The following is a 23,155-nucleotide window of genomic DNA, read 5'->3' on the forward strand; positions in this document are numbered from 1 at the left end:
CAGCATAAGGGTTGGGCTTTCAAATAAAACGTTTTCTTTATGAGGGCATCGTAAACTACTTTGTTGACATTTAATAGGACACACAAAACAAAATTCATCACGTTGTGATACTGCGCCGCTACTTTATGGTAGCAAAGATACGCCAACAGAACAAGAGACACTTGCGTCGAAAAACTTGCTCTAGCCAGGTCTTACACCTGCTCGATGTAGCTAAGCACTGGGGGTGCTCATTTGGTACCAACTGATACGGACAACATAGGTCTACAGCGAGACCATCAAAACAACTTTACGATGAGGAATGTAGCGCTCCCTTGGAAAGAACGACGCTGCCTACACGAACACGCGTTGTACGTAAGCGTTATAGTGATGCAAAGAAGACATATAGACAACTGTTTAGAAGGAAAAAGGGTAAGGATTCAAATAGCGACTCACAAGACTTTGGACGGATGACGAAAATTTTCAAAATCGGCGCAAATTTCTGACGTTAATCGTAACCGACATATATAACTAGCTGGATTATGGAGGGAATACTTTCCATCATTGATAGATAGAAAGAGAGCTGACAAACTCGACACCCCAACCCCCGAAAAGGGGAAATACTAAGTAGTTGAATGGCTCACTAATGACAAAGATGTAAATTGGAACGATTTTTCGTTTTGAGACAAACCGGTTTCGTCGCTCAGCGTCTAGAACGAAAATCGTCCAAATACAACAAGGGATTACGGAAAATCGTCCCAATATACATCAATTATCCACCATGTCGGAAAATCAACAAAACAAAATGAGTAATAACAAAGAGCTACAAAGGCAGGGCCCCCTAGCGGGTTAGGTGGCTTAGAATGTACCCGCGGCAGGTATGTCTGTTGTAAGAGGCGACTAAAATACCAAATTTGTTCAAGGGTTTGTGTAGCGCAACCCTTTCAATGGGCAACCTTCGCAATAAATAGCTTCTCCAACCCAATTGTCCACCTCACCTACCCTTGGTGAATCCTGTTTCATTAACAGCCGAGGCTCTGGTGACCCCAAGTTTCTAATTGATCTATGGGGTGGAAGGTTTCATGTGGTCATACCAAATCGTTCCCGAGATGGTTGGGCAAATACCTTAATTTTGCTTGTTCACAGAACTTACCCGATCTGCATCCGGCAAAACACCATTAACATCGATAACACTCCCCAAGGCATTCGGGTAGTGTCCTAATCTCTACAACGACAACAACAAGGGAGTGGCCTGTTCAGGCGAGAAAGAAAACAGTTGGTAAAGGCTATTCAACAATTCTCATACAAACCACATTCAGATGACTTCTCTTATACAAAATACAGTCGGAACTGCTTAAAAGACCTGCTTTGTATCACTCGCATGTAATACATAGATGGGCTCTGGCAAGTGAATAATTGTTTAATAATTTTCAATTGCACCTTCATTCATGCACAATTTCATGAAGTAAATTACATATAAGTAAACATAAAATCACAAATATATTAACCTCAATTGGTGATTACTCATAAAAAAGTAAAGACAAATTAAAACCAAATTACGCAGTGGCGACTTGACTATGAGACTTCATTAAGCACGCATTTTGGCAGTAATTAAAATACGATTTATGCACTTGAAAAACTTGCTGCATTTTATAGGACAGCAATAACAAAAACAAGGTTGATGGGCACCGTAACCTGCATTTATAACGGGAACTGTCATATTTTGCTGTTGCTTTCTGCAAAATTATTTATTCGAAGAAGATTTCTTTAAGTCCGCTCAAGACATTTATGCACATAAAATTCCAAAATTGAAGAAAGTGAAATAAATAATATAAATTCATTTTTAGCCACCACTGTTGCGATAAATAATGTCACATACAAAAATTTTGCTGCTGATTAAAAGGTTAACATGATAATATGGGTAAACACATAAAAACTTGGACGGAAATTTTCAAATACCGCCAATGGTGTGAGCGAGGTGCGAAACAAGAAGTTTTTAAAGGCAATGACAAGTGTACATGAGAAACGTGTGCTTACAAAATCGCGCAATCACACAGAGTACACACACATATAACTATTACAATATTTGCACAAATGCTAAATGTAACGTAAATATATGTTTAAATATTTGCATGGAAATACAAATATTTGTGCTAGTAGATTTAATTAGAAAATGTTCAACTTATACTATGGAATTGATTTCAAAAGTAAATATTTTTAATTAGTTCATAGTTAATAGTAACGTAAATAATAATTAAATCAGATTATAGCTGGTATACTAATTGAAAATATTACCTTTTAAATATATACACAAATATCCTATATTACCTTGAAAGTGAAGAGATTATACTGCTGTAGTCACGAAATGCTCCCAAAAACATTTCCAAAATGATCAGGGCATTTTTATTATTATTAGGCCTGGATGCACTGCGACCTTTGTGTAGATCTGTTGTGCATGACCTTACAACCTAATTTTGTATGTAGAGGCTTTTAATATATCTAAATACTTCTTCAGGCTTTTTACTCCATATCGCATAGGGATTAAGAAGCACACCACCTTGATGGGAGAGTCTCTGCCTTGCCAGAACAACGCATTCGCAGAGAATGTGAACCGTCGTTTAATCCTCCAGCACACAGAAATGATAAATTTGAGTATCGGAGAGATTTAACTTAGGTGATAGCGTAGACCGCAGTGTCCCGTATAGTACCCTGGGTGAGTTCGTAGGTCCTCCCTGCTAGATTAATGAGTTTGGCTGATAATTTCGTTGCCAGAAGTATAAACAGTTTGGCCTGTCTTTGGCCTTGGTAGTCAATCCAGTAACGTCTGAATTGTTTTGTTTCTCTGGTGTGTACTTTTGTGAGTCCACAAAAGGGCTCTGGACAATAGAAAGCTGCTGTAGCAACCTGCTTTACTAGGTAATCTGCATGTTCATTACCTTCAAGTCCCTGATGTTGTTTTTGACTCCCAGGTAATTAAGAATCTCAATGCAGCCATCCACTCGCTTAGATGCAACTGTGTAGGATTGCCATGCACGCAGGGCCACCTGGCTGTCCGACATAATGTAGATGCTCTTCGTGGATGAGCCTCTCCGTAGACATTCTCTACCGCAAACTTCTATTGCATGGATTTCTGCCTGAAATGATCAGAACATAATTTTCAAATAATTCCGATATGATCCTAAAAGCACTCCCAATTACATATAGTGAAAACAGTTCCTAAATAAATTTGAGATATTCTCAAAATGATCGCGAAATGGAAGCAAAGCTAATCGGAGATAGTATTGAAATTTACCCGGAAACGACACTGAAGTTACATCGAAAAATACTCCGTAAGTAATCTCGAAATAATTCGAAAAAAATCCCGAAATGATTCTCAAAACAAACTTAGAATAATATTGAAAACAATCACACAATTATCATAAAATAGTCAATGAATCAGCAAAATACCTAACAGGATCCTGAAATGATTCCAAAAACATCCCGTACTACTTGCCCCAATTCGTTTCCAAAAAACCAATCGCAAAATAACCTTGAAAAAGTCGCAGAATGATCTCGAAGTAGAAACCAAATTATACGAAAATAGTCTTCAAGTTCCCCCGAAAACAAGCATGAAAATAATTTAAAAAAAGCACCGAAAACAATTCCGAAATGATCCTGAAAAAGTCGGTGAATCGCCTACAAATAGTATGTCAATGGTTCGAGATTCAGCTAGAACTTTTCGATTTTATTAAAAGCTACTCACGGAATGATCTCGAAAGTGATCATGACATCTCTCGAACATCATGAAATTGTAATCAAAAACTCTCAAATGTCTGGATGGATATAGTCCCAAAATGGTTACAAAATATACCCAAAAGAGCTCTAAAATAAATCCAAAACAATCCCGAGCAATTTTTGCTGAGATAGTTCCATGAAATCCAAACCCGAGAATGTTCTGAAAAGATGATGATGAGAGTGATGCAGATATACAAGAATAACAACAATACTGCAATTATCCTAAAATTGCCGCAGCATCATCCCGAAATGGTTCCGAAATGATCCAAAAACACTTTCTAAATTATATAAAACGTTGTCCAAGTATTTCCGTAATGATATCGAAAACAATCTTGAATTATAAATTTGGTATATGGCTCTTTGTCTATATTAGTATTTACAAGACTTTTTTTTTCGGGAAGTGGACCAGGGACCAACCTAAACGAAAAAATTCTATTCATGGTTTTATTGAAATTTGGTAGCCTTGGGACCAGGGATCGACTGCGAATGGGAGAGGGACTCAGACTGGGGTTTTGACTGGGACTGGGACTAGGACTGGGAATAAGAGAAAGAGAGGAATAAGAACTAGACAGCAGAGAAAAGAGGGACGGAGAAAGAGACTGAGAACGAGATAGAGTTAGACGAAGGTAGAGCGAAAGAGAAGTGACAGAAAAGACGGAGATGAAGAAAGAGACGCATAGGAAGAGAAAGGGGGAGGGAGAGTAGGAAGTAAAAACTGCTCAGAACTTTTGCAGATAGACCAAAGGTAGAGCAGAACAACGTTTGCCGGGTCTGCTAATAACGATTATAGAATAAACAAAAAGTAAGTGATCAGTGGGGCTTTTGACCCCCAATTAAAATGTAGTCAGACAAATTCAGAATATTGGCTTATTCTGTGCAAAATTTCTGCACGTAAAAAAGAGTTGATAATAATAACCTTTTATATCTGCGTCGAAGAGAGTTTAGAATGGATGGTTGCGATTAGAATGGAGAGCAGGATTGATTCAGTGAAATTAGTTTCTAATTAGTGCTATTATTGTATTATATACCTATCTAAAAATTAATCTAATTACATCTAAAAAAAACATTATACGACGTAACAGCTCAATAGTAAATGATGTATATTGGAACGAGTTTCCGTCATCCGTTGTCAAATTTGGTTTCAAGACAAACCGGTTTCGGCGTTATGCCATCATCAGTGTCGATTTTCGTTCTGATCTATTGTTATCGTTTATCTTGTATTTATAGTTCGTAGGTACATAAGCAGGTATTGTGAAATGGATGTTTGTGTATATTAATGTGTATGTTCTGTGTGTTCATTCAGAACCGAGGGTGGTTTTTACTGATCGATTTGTGTGGCTGACTGAGACAGGTAAAAGTCAGTAATACTAATCCTTTAACCTTTTTTGTGGGTTGGTTGCTTTGGTGCGTTTATTGTTTTGTGTGAAACCGGTCGGTTTGTCTCGAAACCAAATTTGCAAAGGATGACGGAAAATCGTTCCAATATACATCACTTATCCACCCTGTCGGAAATAAATAAAATAAATCAGTACAATAATAACTTAGTCATCAACAAAACAGAATGCTAATTTAAAAAGAAAATTAATTTAGTAATTCCTTATCTTGACTTAGTTAATTTTGTTGTATGTTAATCCTACGTGTGTTAAACGTACAAATTACAATGAAAATTTATTTCAATTCAATGCAAATTAGAACAACACATGTAGTTTTATTACAAGTGTAATAAATTAAAAAGGAAAAACATAATCAAACAATCTAATTCGTATTAGAATTAAATAAAGATATACACACATACACACATACATGTATATGTATTGAGTACAATCTCTTTTACAACTTGGCATATTTTGTAGTCACTCAATTACTAGTAATCGCCGATGCTAATCATCTGGTCAGCCAACACATCACAGTTTGTTAGTCAAGCAATGCAAATCTGCAAAAATTTATCTTGTTAACAATTAATCAATGTTTTTAGTTCTATACTTTAAAAGGTAATTCAACGCCATTTTGGGATTTTTGCAATAAAATCGCTTGGCTAGAAAACGTCAGAAATCGCAACCATTTTAGCTGACGGTTTTATATATTTATATCTACATAAATTTATTTATATTCACACATGTGCGTACACACATATGTACTTAATGTATGTATATATGAAAAAATATTAGTTATGTACATATATATGTAGTTGTTGTACATACATATGTTGCCTTCTTTTAGTATTTGTGATTGTCTTCGGGCAGGTGCTTACCGGCGACACATTTGTCTGCTTGTCAAAATCAACTCACGCGCCGTCATTTAATGTCTTGTTTGTCGGAGTTCGATTACCTTAAAAGACCGCAAGGAATTTTTTTGCATGAACATAGAGCATAGTGGGCACAGTGTATAAGATTTTATTATTCACAAACATAAATTTATTGGCAGTGAAAGAAATTTTCGATATTTGTTCGAGAGGGGATGAAATTACAGAAGCCGGAATATTTCTTGGATTCTGAAAATGGAGAACGTATTGGGCCGGTTCTTAAGACAATCTATTTGATTTATACCTTTTCGCAGAAGCCTGGGTGCGCAACAACAATTGAGAACACATTGATTTCAGGTATACGCAGGAATATTAATATGACCATATGCCTAACAAGAAAGTGCTAGCACTGAAGCGTAAAAAAGTAGAGAAGCAAAAGTAAAAAGGGACAGTGATGGGTATGTAGAAAAGAAGAAGAGATAGAATGTGAAAAAGAAGTAGAGATAGGATGTGAATGAAACGAGAATGACAGAAAAGTGAAATAAATTAGAATATTGAGACGAGGAAGCTTAAGAAGGAAGTGGAGAAGGATACAACAAGAGAGAAGAGAAGAGGAAGAAGGAGGTGGAGGAATTGCCCGGCGTGTCCGGTATTTTACGAAAAATACCCAGAACTAGCAGAGGAGAAACGCACTCACCCTAGGGAAATGCGCGTCACTCTAGCTCAACTTCGATCTGGATACTGTAACAGATTGAACTCTTACCTATCCAGAATCAACCACGACATACAAAATGTATGTCCTGCTTGCAATTTGTCCCCGCATGATACCAACCATCTCTTCAATTGTATTGTGGAACCAACGCCTCTAACACCCCTCTCATTATGGTCCACCCCAGTTGAAACAGCAAGTTTCCTTGGACTCCCGTTGGAGGACATTGATGACAATTTGTGATTGGACGCACCTATTGGATGGGCGAAGCACTGGTACAACAACAACAACAACAAGAAGGAAGTGGAGGGGGATGAGGAAGGTGAAGGTCGAGGTAGAGTTCGAGATGGTGACATATTTAGATACGGAGATAAAGATAGGGAGGAAGATGAAGACTGAGATGGAGTTGGAAAGTGATGAAGGTAGAGAAGGAGATGGAGGGGAATAGATAGATGGATATAGAGGTGGGTATGAGATGGCGATAGAGTTAGAGAAAAGGATAGGAAATGGGGATAGATATAAAGATAGTATTAGAGAAAGGGATAGATATAGAAACAAAGATGACGATGAAGATGTAGATAGAGATAGAGCTGAAAATAGAGATTGAGATAAGGATAAAGATAAAAAAGATAAAAATTAAGATGAAGATCGATGTCGAGTTGGAGATATATGAAAATATCAAAATTAATATCAAGAAAAAGGAAGCGTAAAAAAGGAAGTAAATAATATAGTGGAGATAATGAAGTTGAAGCTTGAGGAAAATAAGAACGATAATGGTAGGCAAAGAGAGAAGGAGTAAAATAATAATAAGAAGGAGGATCCTTCGAAGGAAATGGGAAGGGGAATCACAATTTTCGGGTGGAGATGACAGCAAAAAGCGATGATCGCGTCACTCACAAACAGGCGGGTGAATTGATATTTTGGGAGTATCGATCGCTATCACTTCGGTCGAATGGATTGCGGAAGTTCTATAGATTTTAACTTCTATCTAACTTTTAGTAAAGTGTCACTTGGCGATGCATAAACGGACAATGTCATTCATAACATGGTAAGTAATTAATGCGATATAGCCACCAGAATATGAAATTCGTTGCCTATCCATATTAAAGTTAGACTAGCCATAGACTGCATGTTACGCTAACCCTGGTGCCAGGTGCTGAAAGCTACGGTTGTAATTATTTATATCTCCGCTGATCGCTGGTTGCGGTAGTATATTAATTTTTTAAGTTCTTAAAACTAAACATAAATAAGGATTCTAGATTCGAGTTCGAGGCGTATAACAGTAATTTTAATGATAGTTATTGTTTTTTTTTTTTTTATCATAACAAGTAATTATTAAGGTAGGCCCTGAGCTTGAATTCAAACCTGGAAGCCATTATAAATAGGCCGATAAAACAAAAGCAATAGTTAAATAAAAGTAAGTTATTAAATCCGCAGATGACTAATCAAAATTTGATTGTTATACAAATTATCTAATCAGTAATATAAACACTTAATTAGCAGCTATTGAAAAGTTGGAACAATGTAGAATAAAATCTGAATTATTTTACAATATGTGTAAAATACTCAACTTCTCGTTTGAAATTTTTTATTTAAGCTCAAGTAGGTTCGTTTGTATGTATGTGTAAGTATTCTAATGGACTTAATTGCTTAACGATCAAATTGAATTTGCTAAATAAAACATTAACTTGAAATCCAAACAAGGAGTAAGCTACTGAGCTATCAAATCATACATACTTGCTTCTAGAATTAGAATATTCAAGTGGCTAAACAGCTGTTAGCAAAATATTTGAAAAAGTGTTGGCGTCACAAACAATTACCTCTTGATATAAACAAGTAAGCATTAATTTATATCAGATTTTATTATTATATTACATATATAAGTAGATATGTGTATATATATGTACGTCTTTATGTACTCTTACAACTCTACTACTCTTTTGATGCAATTCACACTTCGTTTTAATCGCGTAGTAATAAAATAATTTTTTGAAATTTTTTGTCTGTGTTTGCTGATATTTTATACGATCTTGAAAAATTTTAAGCGGTACAACATAGCAATAAAATAATAAAGTTTATAAGGTGTTGAATGGTATAAAAATTGTTACAGCTCCCTATGCTACTATTAATGCCCGTATATAAGTAACACAATTCGTTTTTCTATATGCACGATTTAGCAACCGTTTATTGCTATGATATAGCATTTCTTTCTCAAACATTTTTCGTTTGTGCTTTGACACATTTTGTGCCTTTTAGGTGGAGGCAATGAATGTAAGGTTTTTGTTTCTTAAATTTTTTGAATGATAGATAACGCTAAAATAATGATTGAGAATTATTATTATTATTCTTACTTCTTTTTAAACCTTTCATGAACATGAAATGGTGTATTAGCTTTGGTCCGATGTTTGCGACGTTGAGAAATATAGAAGATAGACTAGACTCACCATTAAGTATACCGAATTGATCACGGCGACGAACTGAGTTGATATAGCCATGTCCGTCTGTCCGTCTGTCCGTCTCTCTGTTTGAACGCAAATTAGTCCCTCAAATTTTGAGATATCTCAATGAAATTTGGCACAAGGATGTATTATATTAGACGTTTGTCGGATCCGGTAGGAACGGACCACTACAACATATATCTCCCATACAACCGATCGTTCAGATAAGAGGATTTTGGTCATTCCTGCAGCAATTTAGAAAGTATAACCGTAAAACACGGTGATATATATTATAATATATCATAGGAGATAAAAAATCACTTTGATCGGCGCTATATATAGTTATATCCCATACAACCGATCGTTCAGATAGAAAGATTTTTGGCCATTTCTCCCTTAATATCCAATATAAAAAGATTAAACTTGGTGATATTTATTCTAATATATCATAGAAGATTTCCTAAAAAAATTACTTTGATCGGCGCTATATATAGTTATATCCCATACAACCGATCGTTCAGATAGAAAGATTTTTGGCCATTTCTCCCTTAATTTCCAATATAAAAACGTTAATCTTGGTGATATTTATTCTAATATATCATAGAAGATTTCATGAAAAAATCATTTCGATCGGAGCTATATATAATATATATCCCATACAACCGCTCGTTCAGATAGAAAGATTTTTAGCCATTTCTCCCTTAATTTCCAATATAAAAACGTTAATCTTGGTGATATTTATTCTAATATATCATAGAAGATTTCATGAAAAAATCATTTCGATCGGAGCTATATATAATATATATCCCATACAACCGATCGTTCAGATAGAAAGATTTTTGGCCATTTCTCCCTTAATTTCCAATATAAAGACGTTAATCTTGGTGATATTTATTCTAATATATCATAGAAGATTTCATGAAAAAATCATTTCGATCGGAGCTATATATAATATATATCCCATACAACCGCTCGTTCAGATAGAAAGATTTTTAGCCATTTCTCCCTTAATTTCCAATATAAAAAGGTTAAACTTGGTGATATTTATTTTAATATATCATAGAAGATTTCCTGTAAAAATCATTTCGATCGGAGCTGTATATAATATATATCCCATACAACCGATCGTTCAGATAAGGCGTTTTTTGTCATTTTTTATTTTATATTTATCTTAAAAATCGTTTAGGTATGTACATCTCTTCACTATATATTTCTTATTTTATACATCCGATTATTTGGAGATTACGAACGGGATAAGATTATTGTACATCCCCACTCATAAAAGTTATGAAGTCTTCGGCACAGCCGAAGACAGTCCCGTACTTACTTGTTTATTTTATATTTATCTTAAAAATCGTTTAGGTATGTACATCTGTTCACTATATATTTTTTATCTTATACATCCGATTATTTGGAGATTATGAACGGGAAAAGATTATTGTTCAGCCCCATTCATGAAAGGTATGAAGTCTTTGGCATAGCCGAAGACAGTTCGTTCCTTACTTGTTTCAATTTAACGTGAGTTCGATTTTGGAGAATCAGGTTGGGTAAGGGGTAACGGAAAGTATAGACTTTCGGAAAGGTAATTAGTTTCGGAAAAGTAGATGCTTACGAAGAAATACTTGATTCCGAAAAAGTAACCGGTTACGAAAGCAAACCGTAAAAAAGTATCTGGTTACAAAAAGCAGCCTCACTTAATAACGAAACTGATTCCAAAAAAGTAAGCGGTTCCAAGAAATGAACCAGAAAAGTAACCGGTTCCAGAAAAGAAACCAGAAAAGTAACCAGTCCCAAAAAAGTGAAAGGTTCAAATAAAATTCACTGGTTCTATACGAAACTGTTTTATAAAAATTCAATTAAAGTTAATCATTCAGAAAAAGCATTCGGTTCCAAAAATGTATATGCTACTTTCCAAAGAAGGAACAGGCTTCGAAAAAGTAAACGGTCCCAAAAATATATTTGCTGCCTTCCAAAGAAGTAACCGGCTTCGAAAAAACAACCGGTGCCAAAGAAAGAACCTTGTCCAAAAAGTAATCGGCTCCGAGACAGTAACCGGTTCAGAGAAAGTAACTGGCTCCGAAAAAGTAACGGGTTTCCAATAAAGAACTGATTCCAAATAAATATTTTATTTTACTGTCTATTTCGCAGGTACCATAATAATCACTGTTTCGGCAATGATCCGGAAAATAACTCGCTATTGTCCTGAAAAAATTCGAAATAGTTAGGAAAACTATCCCGGATTATTCCCATAATGATCTAGGAATTTTCTCGAAATGGCACTAAACCGATCTGTCATGGCTTTTAAAATTATAGATCCTGGAAGAAGCTGATTCTGAGAAACAATTTAGAATAAAACCCCAAGCCGGTTTGCCTACAAACCAAATTTGACTATGGATGACGAAAAATCGAAACAGTCACTGTAATTTGCAACGTAACGGTAGTCGTAATGGTAACCATAAGCTTAACTTACGTCGTAACAGTAACCATAACAGCTACAGCACCGTAACTATAAGCACAAGTCAAACTGCAGCCGTAAGCATATTCTTAAACCTCACCAATACAGTTCCTGACAATACCGTAACTTTAGTGCTAAACGAAAAAGTAAAAATAACCGTAAACTAAACTGCAAACTTAAGAATAAATTTTCGTAGGTGCAGTTGGAAGTAAACCATTGAGGATGCTTTACCGTCATTGATCTGTTATGAAGAAAATGTCCAGGATGGTGGGTTTCGAACAAACCGATAAGAATTGTGCGTAAATATATGGTCCATATAGTCCAACTTGAAGGCTTCAAGTTGCGCCAAATCCCATCATATCAATGTTATTGTTATTGCTTTTACATATGTAGTATAAATTGCAGTTAATAAATACAGCGATAATTTTTTCGGACGTTTGAAGCATACATATGGAAAAATACATGTATTTCTGGTGCTTTTGTATGCATCCGGCATTAGTACAGCCATATGCATGCAGAAGTAGTACAAAGGGAGTAATGAAGTATGTATGCTCCCTGAGAAACTACACGTGTTAAAAAGAAATAAAAGTGCATTTATACTGGCATGCATACATAGCTCCAATGTATGCCTCAAGCATCGATGTTTCATGCATACACTTACAACTGTTTTTTTTTTTTTTAACTAACCAACCTAAAAATACATAGAAGTCATAAAGCATACGATTTATGCATTTTCCATTTTTGTACAATACCAAAAACAAAAAAAAAAAAAACAAAAAACGCTTACAGAATACAAACATTTATTGTTATCGCCAACGTGCGTGCTGCCATGTACGCCAGGAAAAACCCAGTCAAGCACGTCTGTATTTAGTTGTACATTTATTTATGGATTACACTCATTCACCAACCCAAATCAATTATATTTAAGCTAATGAAACTGAAGACTTAAGCGACAAACCTACACAACACAACGTCTGCCATAAAAGCTATGCAGATACCATCTGGCACCAATATGTCTGCCGCTGTACAGCGATTTGTTATTTTTTTGTTTGAGCTTTTTTATTTTGCATATGCGCTTTCTTATGGTTTATTTTGACAATTTATATACTTACTTAGCTGGTTATTTTCCTACATCTCTCTCATTTCAACGGCATTATATGTCTGTCACTTATGTCAGCAAGATTGATGAGCTGATGCTATAAATATTTTGCGTATCTATAGCTAACGGTTAACTTATATACATACATAAAAGTTGTGCCAACCCATTTATACTACCTATTCACATTCGCCCACAACAACATACGTTTAAAGTTTACAACATTTTGTTTGAAATTTATGCGACAAAAAAGAAGAAAAAAGTAGGTAAATTTATAAATTGAAAAACGCCTCGTTGCTGCGAAAAAAATTGGCAACCAACACTTTTTTGCCGAGAGGAAATATGTATACACTTTTTTTATACAGTGTGTATGTTTGTCTTCTTTTTTGTTTGTTGGTGGCATTAAGTGTTGAATTTCGCGTAAAATAAACTTAAATTATATTCATTTGTGGGGTGTGTGCGATTTATGTATGTTGCACATCTTCATAGCTTGGTATGTGTATATGTGTGACCATCAATCAACGCCCTGTCGCTGTAGCATTCAACACAGTTTAAGTATATTAATATATATGTACGTTTGTGTGTACATATGTAGTACCTTTAAGTTAACACGAACACTTCTTTGCACATAAATTGCTGTGACCGTTGACGTCAAGTCGACATTCATTTGGTGACATCAATGGTATGATTTTGTAAAGGTTTTCTACGACGATCGTAATGAAGCTGCGGTGGCCAAAATAAAAAGACAAAACCGAACTGACTACCGTTGTATCAAAACGAAATTGAAAAGGAATTCAGTTCGTGTGACATTAAAAAAAAAACTTTTATCAAAAATGATAAATTACATATAGTGGGAAAAGCATCTGCTTGTAGCATCATTTCAGCTGAGCAATAGGGCTAACTTAGTACTTAATAATTTTAAATAACTTTGTTCGTGCTTATAAGCCTAGATCTCAACTCTAAAATGGTGTAAAAGGGAGGTTCTGAGAATGGAAGTAATTCTTGTAAATTTATTATTTCTATTTGATTTTAATGTATGAGGTGAGTTTTATCGTAAGCTGAGGTAGCGCTCAGTCAATCCAGTGTCAAGTAGAGGTCCTACAAACCCCTACTTAATAAACACACAATGTTTATGTGCTAAAAACGAATATATACACACGCAAACACGACCTGATGGGTAAGGATGACGGAAGCTTTTCGTACCAAGGAAGTGATTAGAGAGAGATGTCCTGACGTAGGCTACCGTGTACATAGAGGGAGTTTCTAAGAACCAAGCTGTTTATCTCGTGCAAACATAGAGGGTCTTATAACGAGTTTTGGCGAAAGCAACCAAATTATCTGCTTACCAATTCGAGGCAGTTACGGATGGAAGAAAATACAATAAATTTAAGCATATTTCTACAAATTTTTTTCCATTTGCATCTTCAAAGTGAGAACAGTAGCGAACTGAAAAAAAGCATTTGCAATGTTTATCAAATTTCGTCAAATAAACTCCCTTTTTAATTTTCGATATTATAGGTAAAAACCTCGATTAATCTTGTAATTGAAACTATTCAAACCAATCACAAAAACTTTATTGAAAAAATGCGAAAATTCAATAAAAAAAAAAAAAAAAAAATAAATGTAAGGCGCGATAACCTCCGAAGAGATCTAAGGCCGAGCTTCTCTTCCAATTTGTGTCGTGCTCCTCTTGATTTTTCCCTACAAATTGGCCGGACGGGACCTACATGTTTTATGCCGACTCCGAACGGCATCTGCAAGGCAGATGAGTTTTCACTGAGAGCTTTTCATGGCAGAAATACAATCGGAGCGCTTGCCAGACACTGCCGAGGGGCGACCCCGCTTAGAAAAATTTCTTCTAATTGAAAAATCTTATTTCTAAAATTTAGATGTTGCTTTGCGCGGGAGTTGAACCCAGGGCATACGGTGTGATAGGCGGAGCACGCTACCATCACACCACGGTGGCCGCCAATTCAATAAAGGTTTACGAAAATTTTCACCTTTTTACTCGGAGTTCTCTGAATTCTTTTGAGTATGTAGTTTTGAAGTCCGATCAGTTTTAATCTAACAAAGTTCAATTTAGAGGTCGCTCCAAATGCACATTGATTTTTGACAATTTTGTTTCCCCAAAGGTTTTCTAGATATTCCGCCATACAAAATTTACAAAATTTTTATATTCAGCTGAGCAGAGCTCACAGAGTTCGCACAACGATATCCCGTAACGGCATAAACTAATTGAGATAGATATAGACTTCGATATATCAAAATGATCTGGGCGAAAATATAAATTCATTTAGCCATGTACGTCCGTCCGTCCGTCCGTCTGTCCATAAACACGACAACTTAAGTAAATTTTGAGGTATCTTAATGAAACTTGGTATGTAAGTTGCTCGGCACTCATATCAGATCGCTATTTAAAATGAAAGAAGTCGGACTATAACCACGCCCACTTTTTCGATATCGAAAATTTCGAAAAACCGAAAAAGTGCGTTAATTCATTGCCAAAGACCGATAAAGCGATGAAACTTGGTAGGTGGGTTGAACTTATGACGGAGAATAGAAAATTAGTAAAATTTTGGACAAAGGGCGTGGCACCGCCCACTTTTAAAGAAGGTTATTTAAAAGTTTTACAAGCTGTAATTTGGCAGTCGTTGAAGATATCATGATGAAATTTGGCAGAGGCGTTACTCCTATTACTATATGTGTTCTAAATAAAAATTAGCAAAATCGGATGACAAACACGCCCACTTTAAAAAAAAAAAAATTGTAAAGTCAAATTTAAAAAAAAAATTGAATATCGTTGCAGTATATAAATAAATTATGTCAACATTCAACTCCAATATTTGTCTCCAAATGTCTCAGCTGAGTATATAATGTTCGGTTACACCCGAACTTAGCCTTCCTTACTTGTGTTATATGGAAGAAAATCTAAACCACCGTTCGGAAAAAAATACCGTGCAACATCAATGTAAACTTTGAGTCACCTATAATTTGTACTTTTTTTTTAGAATTTTAGACTAACAAAGATCCATACCAAAAAAAAATTCGTTATTAGTATTAGAGAAAAATTAAAAAGTTTAAAAATGGTGACGGTTACTAGTACATGTTTCAGAATTTGACTTCTTCATCAGCTAGCTTCTCACGAGCTGAGTATTGAACTCGAAATTTCCAACATTCATACTTCATACTAGTGTAAAGGCAAATGCCTTTATCCACTCAGCCATATGAATGCGGAGTTCTTCGCTTTGCAATTGACCTCTAAGTATTGCCTTTTTGTTGCTATTCCTTTATAAACCATTGGATACATACTAATTCTATATGTTTTTTAATCCAAATTGTGTGGAATACTTATAGAAGCGCTTTCAAGAGCGTAGTAACATTGGATTTTTAGCTGTGCTTTATAGACAAAGCTTCTGCCGTTCACTATTATATCAATATTATTAACTGTATGTAATTAGCGAGACATGCTTATATTGCTTTATATAATTGTGTTTGTTATTAATATTGGGAAAAGAAGAAATTTAGGAAAATTTCGTGAACTTTTTTCAAGGTTTTGCATTTTTTCGTAAAAGCGTTTGCGTTTGGTTTGCATAGCCAGTTACTAAGTTCATAGAAGTTTTTTCTCAAAATCTAAAAAGAAAGATTTAAGTATCGAAGTTTGATAAAAACTACCAGCCTAAGAAAAATTTAACAGCCTAAGACTGAGAAAAAAATAGCGCTCTTTGTAAGCATCATTTTTCGTAAATTTTTTTCGCTTCCAGCTGAAGAAAATACCAAAAAATAATAAAGAAGTTAACATTTTTTTAATAATAATAGAAACTGTATAGCATTATTGTATAATGCAGTCATAAGAACAATCAATTAAGCTGTTAATTAATTTGGCAAACAGAAGCTTAACATATTTTATAATACAAATAATAAATCAGTAGCAAAAGTGAGCAAGTTCGTTTCTTAAGTCTTTTGTGTGGCAATGAATTTTCTATAAGGCTATTGAAGTGGGTGTGTAATAGATAAACGACGGGTAGTTTTAGCTAAAAATAAATTAATATGAAACTCAAAAAGTGTTATTAAAAGTACAAAAAAAAAATACAAAAAAAAATTTATATAAAATAAATTTTTCTTTAAATTCAATATATATTAGAATCTACTTCCCACAAATAAAATAGAAAAAAATCACACTTTTTTTTGTATATTTCAAAAAATTATAAAATCTACACAAAATATCTTTGTGTGATTTCTATTGAACATATTAAGCAGCATTGTTTATTGCTACGCTACCATATTGCCAACGTAAACAATGCATTTTAGATTTATTGTTTTTACCAATTTTGATACCATTTTGAACACACCTACCTAAGAGCTATAGCATATCGATCTAAGCTGGCAGTCGTACCTCATTTTATTATTCTATTATTTATTTCTTTTTTTTTTTATATGCTGTATTATTCCTCTTCTACTACAAGCACTTTTGTCTTGTTTTAAATAAATTGGTTTTCGGCATTTAAGCAATTTTATTTGTGTTTTACAATTTAACAGATAAAACAATGTATAACATATATATTATACGAGCTGTTATATATATGTAACACATTTGTTTGCCAATTAAATATTGTATGTAACATAATTTATTACCACAATTAAGTGAGCGACTAAACTCAGCTGGCGAAAAAAAATTGGAAAAAAAGGAAAAATATTGCTTATTATATGCAAGAGTCAAAATCAGAAACATGTCTTATAACCATCGCCGTTTGTAAACTTTGTAATTATACTCAGCTGAGCAGAGCTCACAGAGTATATTAATTTTGTTCGCATATTGGTACCCTGTAACGGCATAAACTAATAGACTTCTATATATCAGAATGATCTGGGCGAAAAAAGAAATTCATTTGGCCATGTCCGTCCGCAAACACGATAACTTGAGCAAATTTTTAGGTATCTTGATGAAATTTGGGATGTAAGCTCCTAGGCACTCATCTCAGATCGGCATTTAAAATGAACGCAATCGGACTATAACTAGCGTTGCCAAATGTCCCGTATTGGCCGGGACATCCCGTGTTTTTCACAAATTTTAAAGTATCCCACCGGGAAATGTTATGTCCCGGCATTTTCACAATATCAAAATTATAATCTGCTGCAAAACATGGCCATATTTGCGGCTTCGATTGTATTCAGGTCATTAGCATATTGCATGCAACTCTGTAATAAGCCAACCTAATATAAACGCACGCAAGTCATTTTCTGTCCAAAATGTCTCATGCACACACAACTTCTATGAGAGCAACCGAAATTGAATTTGCTGCGTGAAAACCTAACTCGATTTCCAATTTTTGTTCTGCGTGACATTTAGATTTGACGTTTACTGCCAGCTGACGTTTAATTTTTATACAGATATGACAGCTCAGTTACGCACGCACGCATGCTTATTTCGGTTAGGTCAAAAAACGCCGATTGTTTGCGTTCGCTAAAAAACGCAGTGTGGTTTTATTAGGTTGGATTGTTGATGAAAAGTTCATCCCTACTGTGGTTGTTAATATTGTCAATGTTTGGCATTTCGCACACCTAAATATTTATTTTGCATGGGGAAGTGTTGTATTTTTAAATAACGTTTGCAAAATGAATCCGTATAATATTGAATTCGCATTAAACACAGTAAACATATTAATTGTTATCCTGTTTCATAAAAATATCTGTTATAAATAAATGAGTTTAAAAAGTTTAATTCTATCTAAAAACAAGTAAGGAAGGCTAAGTTCGGGTGTAACCGAACATTACATACTCAGTTGAGAGCTGTGGAGACAAAGTAAGGGAAATCACCATGTTGTAAAAGGAACCTAGGGTAACCCTGGAATGTGTTTGTATGACATGTGTATCAAATGGAAGGTATTAAAGAGTATTTTAAGAGGAAGTGGGCTATAGATCTATAGATGGACGCCATTTAGGGATATCGCCATAAAGGTGGACCAGGCCTGACTCGAGAATTTGTTTGTACGATATGGGTATCAAATGAAATGTGTTAATGATAATTTTAAAAGAGAGTGGGCCTTAGTTCTATAGGTGGATGCCTTTTCGAGATATCGACATAAAGGTGGACCAGGGGTGACTCTAGAATTTTTTTGTACGATATGAGTATCAAATGAAAGGTGTTAATGAGTATTTTAAAAAGGCGTGGGCCTTAGTTCTATAGGTGGACGCCTTTTCGAGATATCGCCATAAAGGTGGGCCAGGGGTGACTCTAGAATTTTTTTGTACGATATGAGTATCAAATGAAAGGTGTTAATGAGTATTTTAAAAAGGCGTGGGCCTTAGTTCTATAGGTGGACGCCTTTTCGAGATATCGACATAAAGGTGGACCAGGGGTGACTCTAGAATTTGTTTGTACGATATGGGTATCAAATGAAAGGTGTTAATGAGTATTTTAAAAAGGATTGGGCCTTAGTTCTATATGTGAACGCCTTTTCGAGATATCGCCATAAACGTGGACCAGGGGTGACTCTAGAATGTGTTTGTACGATATGGGTATCAAATTAAAGGTATTAATGAGGGTTTTAAAAGGGAGTGGCCTTTAGTTGTATATGTGAAGGCGTTTTCGAGATATCTACCAAAATGTGGACCAGGGTGATCCAGAACATCATCTGTCGGGTACCGCTAGTTTATTTATATATGTAATACCACGTACAGTATTCCTTCCAAGATTCCAAGGGCTTTTGATTTCGCCCTGCAAAACTTTTTCATTTTCTTCTACTTAATATGGTAGGTGTCACACCCATTTTACCAAGTTTTTTTCTAAAGTTATATTTTGCGTCAATAGACCAATACAATTACCATGTTTCATCCATTTTTTCGTATTTGGTATATAATTATGGCATTTTTTCATTTTTCGTAATTTTCGATATCGAAAAAGTGGGCGTGGTCATAGTCGAATTTCGGCCATTTTTTATACCAATACAAAGTGAGTTCAGATAAGTACGTGAACTGAGTTTAGTAAAGATATATCGATTTTTGCTCAAGTTATCGTGTTAACGGCCGAGCGGAAGGACAGACGGTCGACTGTGTATAAAAACTGGGCGTGGCTTCAACCGATTTCGCCCTTTTTCACAGAAAACAGTTACCGTCCTAGAAGCTAAGCCTCTACCAAATTTCACAAGGATTGGTTAATTTTTGTTCGATTTATGGCGTTAAAAGCATCCTAGACAAATTAAATGAAGAAGGGCGAAGCCACGCCCATTTTAAAATTTTCTTTTATTTTTGTATTTTTTTGCACCATATTATTACTGGAGTTGAATGTTGGCATAATTTACTTATATGCTGTAAAGATATTAACTTTTCTTTTAAAGTTTGAACTAAAAAAATTTTTTTTTTAAAAAGTGAGCGTGGTCGTTCTCCGATTTTGCTAATTTTTATTAAGCAGACATAAAGTAATAAGAGTAACGTTCCTGCCAAATTTCATCATGATATCTTCAACGAGTGCCAAATTACAGCTTGCAAAACTTCTAAATTACCTTCATTTAAAAGTGGGCGGTGCCACGCCCATTGTCCAAAATTTTACTGGTTTTCTATTCTGCGTCATAAGCTCAACTCACCTACCAAGTTTCATTGCTTAATGCGTATTTGGTAATGAATTATCGCACTTTTTCGATTTTTCGAAATTTTCGATATCGAAAAAGTGGGCGTGGTTATTGTCCGATATCGTTCATTTTAAATAGCGATCTGAGATGAGTGCCCAGGAACCTACGTACCAAATTTCATCAAGATACCTCAAAATTTACTCAAGTTATCGTGTTAACGGACAGACGGACGGACGGACGGACATGGCTCAATCGAATTTTTTTTTCGATACTGATGATTTTGATATATGGAAGTATATATCTATCTCGATTCCTTTATACCTGTACAACCAACCGTTATGCAATCAAAGTTAATATACTCTGTGAGCTCTGCTCAACTGAGTATAATTATTTCGCCGAAATGAGCAACTCATATAAATATATAGGTGTTTTTATTTTTCAAATGTCCCGGGAAATTTTTAAAAATCCCGGGAATTTGGCTCAAATTTGAGGTTTGTCCCGGGAACCCGAAATAAAAATCTGGCAACCCTAATTATAACCACGTCCACATTTTCGATATCGAAAATTTCGAAAAACCGAAAAACTGCGATAATTCATTACCATGGACGGATAAAGCGCTGAAACTTGGTAGGTGGGTTGACCTTATGACGCAGAATTGAAAATTAGTAAAATCTTGGACAATAGGCGTAGCACCGCCCACTTTTAAAAGAAGGTAATTTAAAAGTTTTGCAAGCTGTAATTTGGCAGTCGTTGAAGATATCATGATGAAATTTGGCAGAAACGTTACTCTTATTACTATATGTGTGCTAAATAAATCGGATAATGAACACGCCACTTTTTAAAAAAAATAATTTTAAAAGTCAAAAATAACAAAAAATGTAATATCTTTACAGTATATAAGTAAATTATGTCAAAATTCAACTCCAGTAATGATATGGTGCAACAAAATACAAAAATATAAGAAAATTTCAAAATGGGCGTGGCTCCGCCCTTTTTCAATTAATTTGTCTAGAATACTTTTAATGCCATAAGTCGAACAAAAATATACCAGTCTTTATGAAATTTGGTAACCGCTCGGCGGTTAACATGATAGCTTGAACAAAAATCGATATATCTTTACTAAACTTAGTTCACGTACTTATCTGAACTCACTTTATCTTGGTATAAAAAATGGCCGAAATCCGACTATGACCACGCCCACTTTTTCGATATCGAAAATTATGAAAAATGAAAAAAATGCCATAATTCTATACCAAATATGAAAAAAGGGATGAATCATGGTAATTGGATTGGTTTATTGACGCGAAATATAACCTTTGAAAAAACCTTGTAAAATGGGTGTGACATCTACCATATTAACTAGAAGAAAATGAAGAAGTTCTGCAGGGCGAAATCCAAAGCCCTTGCAATCATCACAGGAATACTGTTCGTGGTATTACATATATATAAATAATTTAGCGGTACCTGATAGATGATGTTCTGGACGCCTTCACATATACAAGTAAGGTTCACTCCCTTTTAAAACCCTCATTAATACCTTTAATTTGATACCCATAATGTACAAACACATTCTATAGTCACCCCTGGTCCACCTGTATGGCGATTTTTCGAAATGGTATCCACCTATGAAACTACGGCCCACTCCCTTCTAAAATACTCTTTATTACCTTCCATTTGATACCAATTTCATACAATCACATTCCAGGGTTACCCTCGGTTCTTTTTCCCACATGGTGATTTTCTCTTATTTCGCCTCCAAAGCTCTCAGCTGAGTATGTAATGTTCGGTTACACCCGAACTTAGTCTTCCTTACTTGTTTTTCTCTAATATCAAGAACAAAAACAATTTTATAAAGCAATTTGAGCATATCTAGCCAATTAAATGCAGATAATAATATTGATATCATAGTGAGCAGCGGAAGTACAGTTTATAAAATCAATGCTATAAATGTTACTAAGCTCTTAGAGCGCGCCTATAATTATTCCACACAATTAGGATTAAAAAGCATACAGAATTAGTATGTATCTAAATGGTGAATAAAAGGACTAGCAACAAAAAGGCAACACTTAGAAACCAATTGCAAAGCGAGCAGCGGGGTATTCATATGTTTCAGTATATAAAGTCATGTGCCTGTACACTAGTATAAAGTATAAGTCTTGAAGATTCCGAGTTCAATACCCAACTCCCGAGAAGCAAGTTGATGAAGAAGTGAAATTCAGAAACATGTTCTAGTAACCAACGCCGTTTGTAAACTTTGTAATTTTTCTCTAATATCAATAGCAAAAGTTAATCGCAAAATAAACAAATCGATGCTATAAAATCGAAAAAGCTAATTAAGGAAAAAGATAAAAAAAAAAACACATAGCAGTACTAATAATGATACTCTTACATATACATACACATAGTTGTTATTCCTATTCATTTCGTTGATCCCCTTACAGCTTTTCTATTTATATTACCCAAATTTTCTGACAATTGCTTGTTCTGAACCAAAATTGGCATAATAAAATTAAATCCTACAGTCGCAAATTTCATCTAGATATATCCACTTATTTACATATATAGATACATCCGCTGTTGTCAAGTTAAGACAACAATGGCAGGCATCCCATACCAAACAGCATCTTTTTGCTGAAGATTTAATTTGCGCTTCGATTTTAAAGATATTTTTAATAAGATATCCATTTGCTTCTTGATGACTCAGACACATGGTGACGTAAGCATATGGAAGTTAAAAATAAATTTAAATGACCATAATTGATGTTTGGGAGTTAAAGATCACCTATGCTGATTGAAAAGAAGGAAACACATTTTTTTAACCGGCGATGGCAAAGCAAAGCTCAACTTTAGTTTTAGGTAGAGTTTTAGTAGTTTTTGTTGATGATTTGCCGTTTTTTGCT

Source organism: Eurosta solidaginis, chromosome 2 (genome assembly GCF_040869045.1).
Source record: "Eurosta solidaginis isolate ZX-2024a chromosome 2, ASM4086904v1, whole genome shotgun sequence".
Taxonomy (NCBI): Eukaryota; Metazoa; Arthropoda; class Insecta; order Diptera; family Tephritidae; genus Eurosta; species Eurosta solidaginis.